This window comes from Mandrillus leucophaeus, unplaced genomic scaffold (genome assembly GCF_000951045.1).
Source record: "Mandrillus leucophaeus isolate KB7577 unplaced genomic scaffold, Mleu.le_1.0 Scaffold436, whole genome shotgun sequence".
NCBI classification, from domain to species: Eukaryota; Metazoa; Chordata; class Mammalia; order Primates; family Cercopithecidae; genus Mandrillus; species Mandrillus leucophaeus.
In genome coordinates this window covers 2,270,987-2,277,791 of record NW_012104654.1, presented here as the reverse complement: position 1 = coordinate 2,277,791, position 6,805 = coordinate 2,270,987, and the positions used below count along the sequence as shown (strand labels likewise).

The following is a 6,805-nucleotide window of genomic DNA, read 5'->3' as shown; positions in this document are numbered from 1 at the left end:
TTACTATTGAGTTGTTTGAGTTCCTTATATATTTTGGATATTATCCCTTTATCAGATGTATGGCTGGCAAATATTTGCTCCTGTTCTCTCTGTTGTCTCTTCAATCTGTTGATTGTAACCCTTGCTCTATAGAAAGTTTTCAGTTTTATGTAATCTCATTTGTCGATTTGGCTTTTGTAGCCTGCGCTTTTGGGGTCATATCTAAAAAATCACTACTCAGACCAATGTCATGGAGCTTTCCCCCTCCTTTTTTTCTAGTAGTTTTACCGTTTCAGGTCGTACACATAAGTCTTCAATTTACTTGAGTTGATTATTACATATGATATGAGATAAGCCTCTAATTTCATTCTCCTGAATATGGATATCCCATTTCCCCATTACTACTTATTGAGGAGAATATCCTTTCCCTATTGTGTATTCTTGGTCCCTTACTGAACAACTGACTGTAAATGGGTAGATTTTTTTTCTGGACTCTTTATTCTGTTTTTTACTTTTTAATCTTTTTTAAAAATTAGCAATCCTATTTATTAACTGATGGACTCTTTATTCTGTTCAGTTGGTTTTTCTGTTTCTCTGCCAGTATCATGCTGTTCTGATTACTGTAGCTTTGTGGTATATTTTGAGATCAAGCAGTATGATGCTTCTAGCTTTGTTCTTTTTGCTCAAGATTTCTTTAGCTATTCATCCTCTTTTGTCATTCCATAGGAATTTTACAGGGTTTTTTTCTAGCTGTGTGAAAAATGTCATTGGAATTTTTATAGGGATTGCATTGAATCTGTGAATCACTTTGGGCATTTTAACAATATTCTTTCAACCCATAAACATGAGATGTCTTTTTATTTATTTCTGTCGTCTTCAGTTTCTTTCATCAATGTTTTATAGGTTTCAGTGTGCGAGAGTCTTTTACTTATGTTAACTTATTTCTTTTTTTCTTTTTTTTTTTTTTTTTTGAGATGGAGTCTCACTCTGTCTGTCGCCTGGGCTGGAGTGCAGTGGTGCCATCTTGGCTCACTGCAACCTCCGCCTTCCGGGTTCAAGCGATTCTCCTGCCTCGGCCTCCTGAGTAGCTGGGATTGCAAGCGCCTGCCACTACGCCCAGCTAATTTATTTTGTATTTTTAGTAGAGACAGGGTTTCACCATGTTGGCCAGGCTGCTCTCAAACTCCTGACCTCATGCTTCGCCCACCTTGGCCTCCCAAAGTGCTGGGATTACAGGCGTGAGCCACCGTACCCAGCCCGTATTTATTTCTAAGTATTTTAATATATTTTTGTAGCTATTGCAAATAGGATTGTTTTATGGATTTCTCTTTCAGATAGTTCACTGTTAATGTTTGGAAACACTACTCATTCTTGTATACTGGTTTTATATCCTACAACATTACTAAATTTCTTTATTAATTCTAATAGTTTTTTGGTGCAATCTTTAGAGTTTTTCTGTATAAGATCATGTCATCTGCCAGGCGTGGTGGCTCACGCCTGTAATGCCAGCACTTTGGGAGGCCGAGGTGGGCAGATCATGAGGTCAGGAGTTCGAGACCAGCCTGGCCAACATGCTGAAACCCCGTCTCTATTAAAAATACAAAAATTCGCTGGGCATGGTGCTGCGTGCCTGTAGTCCCAGCTACTCAGGAGGCTGAGGCAGAGGTTGCAGTCAGCCGAGATCTCACTGCTTCACTCCAGCCTGGGTGACAGAGTAAGACTCTGTCAAAAAAAAAAAAAAAGAAAAGAAAATCATGTCATTGGCAAACAGGTACAATTTAATTTCTTCCTTTTCAATTTGGATGCCTTTTATTTCATTCTCTTGCCTAATTGCCCTGACTAGGACTTCTAGTACTATGTTAAATAGAAGTGGCAAGAGTGCATGTCCTGGTTGTGTTCCTGACCGTAGAGGAAAAGCTCTTTTTTACTGTTGAAATGATGTTAACTGTTGGTTTGTCATATATAACTTTTATTGTGTTGAGGCATATTCTTGCTATACCTAATTTGTTGAGAGCACTTCCTTACTTTTTGACCCAGCAGACCCATCTTGAACTTTCCCTGCCCCAGGCCTAGAATCAATCAGCTCTCAAAGGAGCACCAACTCCTTTTAGTAGGGATGCAGACATGTTTGTAAAAATTATGAAACTCAGTTCCAGCTAGGATGCAATAAAATGCACTCTCTTACACTGCGTGTGAAAATATAAATTGGTATATTCCCCTCTAGAAAATGATTTGGTGGATTTAAGCACCTTAAAAATATTTATACTTCATGATCCAGTAATCCCCATTCTAGCAATCTGGCCCAAAGAATTGATCTGTGTTTTAGAAAAGTAAGATAAAGACATTTATCACAGCCATTTATACATTAAAGAAACAAAAAGGAAACATCCAATACAAACCAACACAAATGACACGAAAGCAATGTAATCAAATCCATTCTAACCAACACAACTGACATGGAAGCAATACAAATGATTTTTTAAAATATGTAGGCATCAATAGTATGTTGACTAAGACTTCTAAAAGCAATTTTCCACCGGGCGTGGTGGCTCACGCCTGTAATCTCAACACTTTGGAATGCCAAGGCGGGCAGATCACTTGAGGTCAGGAGTTCGAGACCAGCCTGGCCAATATGGTGAAACCTCATCTCTACTAAAAATACAAAAATTAGCCAGGGATGGTGGCCCATGCCTGTAATCCCAGCTGCTCGGGAGACTGAGGCAGGAGAATCACTTGAACCCTGGAGGTGGAGGTTGCAGTGAGCCAAGATCGTGCCACTGCACTCCAGCCTGGGTGACAGAGCCAGATTCCGTATCAAAAATAAAAAAGTATTTTTCTTTACTTTACAATCAACCTTCTTGAACAGGTTTTCTTGTCTCTCTTTCCATACCCCCCATTCATGCTTCAGTCCCCTGTAGTATGGCTTCTATCTTCTGATCCTCACAGAACCATTCCACTTCTATCTTCTTCATCCTCATAGAACCTTTTTACTAAAAGTGCATTCAAGATGTCCTCCTTTTGCAAAAATTATTTTCAGACCCTGTCTTTTTTTTTTTTAATCTCTCTGAAACACTCCTTCTTTTTTGAAAACTTTCTTGTCTATTGGCTTCTATGACATTAGGCTCTGCTGATTCTTTGTTAACCCCCAGACTCTCCTTCTCATTCTCTTTGTGGGGGCTCCTTTTCCTCTACGTGACCTTTAAGATGTAAGTGTCCCTCAGAGTTCTCACTGAGGTTGACTTTTCTCCTTACTTTGAAGTCCTAGATAATATATACTCTGTCTTCAACTGTTACCAACACATGCTAAAGATTCCCGAATTTCTTTCTCCAGTCCACCCTTTCTGAACTGCAGATGAGGCCAACTGCCTCCTGGACATCATCTTGCTGTCCCATGGCATCGCAAGGTTAACAAACCTTAAACTTAACCCATGATCTTGGCCATCAAATCTGTGACTCTATGTATATTCCTTCCTTGTTGAACTGCACCTGGTCTCCCAAACTCCAAATTCAGAAGTCCCTTTTGCTGTTCTCTCTCTCCTAATCTTCATGGACAATCAATGACCAAGCTCTATTCATTCCACCTCACCCTTTTTTAGATAATCAAAATGAAAATACAACCACATTAGAATATTTATGAGAATCCCGTTATCTGGATGAGTGTCTCAAAACCAAATGCTTACAGAAATTCCATGGCCCATGTTTCCATTTGTGTTTATAACAGTATTTGGGGCCAGACTATTAAAATACTCAGATTCTTTTACCAGCTATATGAAAGACAAATGATGTCAACATATACAATATTAACAAAATAGAGAAGAGTGCTGGGCTAAATGAACCATCATATGTCATCCAGTAAAATAGGCTAGCTATGTAAAAAAGAACGTGCACGTGGCTGGCCATGGTGGCTCACGCCTATAATCCCAGCACTTTGGGAGGCCAAGGCTAGTGGATCACGAGGTCAGGAGATTGAGATCATCCTAACTCACACGGTGAAACCCCGTCTCTGCTAAAAGTACAAAACAAAATTAGTGGGCGTGGTGGCTTACGCCTCTAGTCCCAGCTACTCAGGAGGCTAAGGCAGGAGAATGGCGTGAACCTGAGAGGTGGAGTTTGCAGTGAGCAGAGATGGCGCCACTGCACTCCAGCCTGGGCAACAGAGCAAGACTCTGTCTAAAAAAAAAAAAAAAAAAAAAAGAACGTGCACATAACCAGTGAGCTTCATCTTCACATTTCAAAAAGTAATTTCAGCTAAATGTTATTTGTTATATTTAAGTGATATTAATGGTAATGTGTTGTTTTCTACTTTTCTTTCCAGTCATTTTATCTATAAATTTTTGTATTTTACAGTTGTATAAGAGCTGTCAGCATAAGAAGCATATATCTAGTTTTATGCATATTTATAGCAATATTTTAATGTCGATCCTAGGGATCTGAAAAATAACTTTTTTAAGAGATAGGGTCTCACTTGGTTGCCCCAGTTAGAGTGCAGTGGTGCAATTATAGCTTACTGGAGCCTGCAGCCTTGAATTCTTGGGCTCAAGTGATCCTCCCACTTCAGCCTCCCAGGTAGCTAGAACTATAGGCGCAATCTTGCCTAATTTTTGTTTGTTTGTTTGTTTTGTATAAAGAGGGTCTCCTTATGTTGCCTAGGCTGGTTAAAAACTCCTAGCCTCAAGCAATCCTCCTGCCTTGGCCTCCCAAAGTGCTGAGATTACAGACTTGAGCCACTGCACTCGGCCAAATTTTTCAGTGAAAAATGAACTCCTCCATAACTGGCTTAGGAAACACTGTTTTAGATGCTGAGACTCCAGTAACTACCACCTTTACTACTACATTGGCTTAAAGCCAAGTTTGCCGCCATCTCTAGCAAGTGTTTAGGATTTGATATAACATGTTTTATGATTAAATTTGCCTTGGTTCTATATAACATCCTATAGCTATTCACTTTTTAACGGTATTTTTCTCAATGATAGTGAATGTCTTTATTGTACTATATTTGACATATTTTTATGGCTGCCCTACATTGTTTATGGAACCAGTATGGATATGAACGCTTACTTGTGGTAGTGAGCAAGGGGTAATAAGAAATGTGAACCTGATATAATATAAAGTAACTACAGTCTCAGGTGTCTTAGGGCATCAGATTCAAGATGAAAATTAAAAGTGTGGGGAAAAGAAAGAAAGATAAGATTATTCCTGTGTCTATGCAGAAATGGAAGTCATAAGAAACTCCATTTTGATCTGTACTAAGAAAAATTGTTCTGCTTTGAGATGCTGTTAATCTGTAACTTTACCCCAACCCTGTGCTCACAGGAACATGTGCTGTATTGAATCAACATTTAATGGATTTAGGGCTGTGCAGGATGTGCCTTATTAACAATATGTTTGCAGGCAGTATGCCTGGTAAAAGTCATCACCGTTCTCCATTCTGTATTAACCAGGGACACAGTGCACTGCAGAAAGCTGCAGGGACCTCTGCCCAAGAAAGCCTGGGTATTGTCCAAGGTTTCTCCCAACTGAGATAGCCTGAGATACGGCCTCATGGGAAAGGAAGGACCTTACATCCCCCAGCCCGACACCCGTGAAGGGTCTGTGCTGAGGAGGAGTAGTGAAAGAAGGAGGCCTCTTTGCAGTTGAGATAAGAAGAAGGTTTCTGTGTCCTGCTTGTCCCTGGGAATGGAATGTCTTGGTGTAAAGCTGACCATTCATTCTATTCTGAGATAGGAGAAAATCGCCTATCTCAGATAGGCTGGAAGCAAGATATGCTGGCAGCAATACTTCTCTGTTACTCCTTGCTACACTGAGATGTTTGTGTAAAGTGAAACATAAATCTAGCCTATGTGCACATCCAGGCACAGTGCCTTCCCTGGAACTTATTCATGATACAGATTCCTTTGCTCACATTTCCCTGCTGACCTTCTCCCCACCATCACCCTGTTTTTCTGCCACACTCCCCTCACCAAGATAGTAAAAATAGTCATCAATAAATACTGAGGGAACTCAGAGACCAGCGCCGGTGCAGGTCCTTGCACGTTGAGCACCAGTCTCTTGGGCCCACTGTTCTTTCTATATACTTTGTCTCTGTGTTTTATTTCTTTTCTCAGTCTCTCGTCTCCACCTGAGAAATACCCACAGGTGTGGAGGGGCAGGCCCCCTTCAAAAAGCTCAGATACCTCTCTAAACAGTTCTACAGGAATAAATGGAGGTTGGCTGCCAATACCCCTTAAGCCACCTCAAAAACCAAGTTGACAGGCTGTATGCTTTTTTCTTTTCTCTTGGGAAAAATACCAGTGCCCTCTAGTGTCCGAAGTGCACCTTGAGTAGTACCATGTAGATCAGTTTATCTTCAAAGAATAATGTACTAATTCAATGTTAGAGATAATTTTTTAAAATAAATTTTGGAGGCTGGGCACGGTGGCTCACGCCTGTAATCCCAGCACTTTCGGAGGCCGAGGCAGGCGGATCACTTGAGGTCAGGAGTTCGAGACCAACCTGGCCAACATGGTGAAACCCCATCTCTACTAAATACAAAAATTAGCTTAGCATGGTGGCACACCTGTAGTCCCAGTTACTTGGGAAGCTGAAACGGGAGAATCACTTGAACCCAGGAGGCAGAGTTGCAGTGAGCCGAGACTGCGCCACCACACTCCAGCCTGGGTGACAGAGCAAGACTCTGTCTCACAAATAAATAAATAAATATTGCAGCATTAAATTCTGGGCAGCAATATAAAAGCATGCTATTATCCTACAGATCACAATATAAAACACTATTTATTTTCATGTTTTTGAGAACAATGAACACACAAGATACAATCTCTGGAGGAGA

The 6,805-nt window shown here is 40.5% G+C and overlaps 1 protein-coding gene across 1 annotated transcript in view; it reads left to right on the top strand.

Moving 5' to 3' along the window:
* LOC105549404 overlaps window positions 1-6,805 on the top strand; it is an 11,246-nt gene that overhangs the window by 3,315 nt on the left and 1,126 nt on the right. The gene's annotated exons all lie outside the window — the stretch shown is intronic.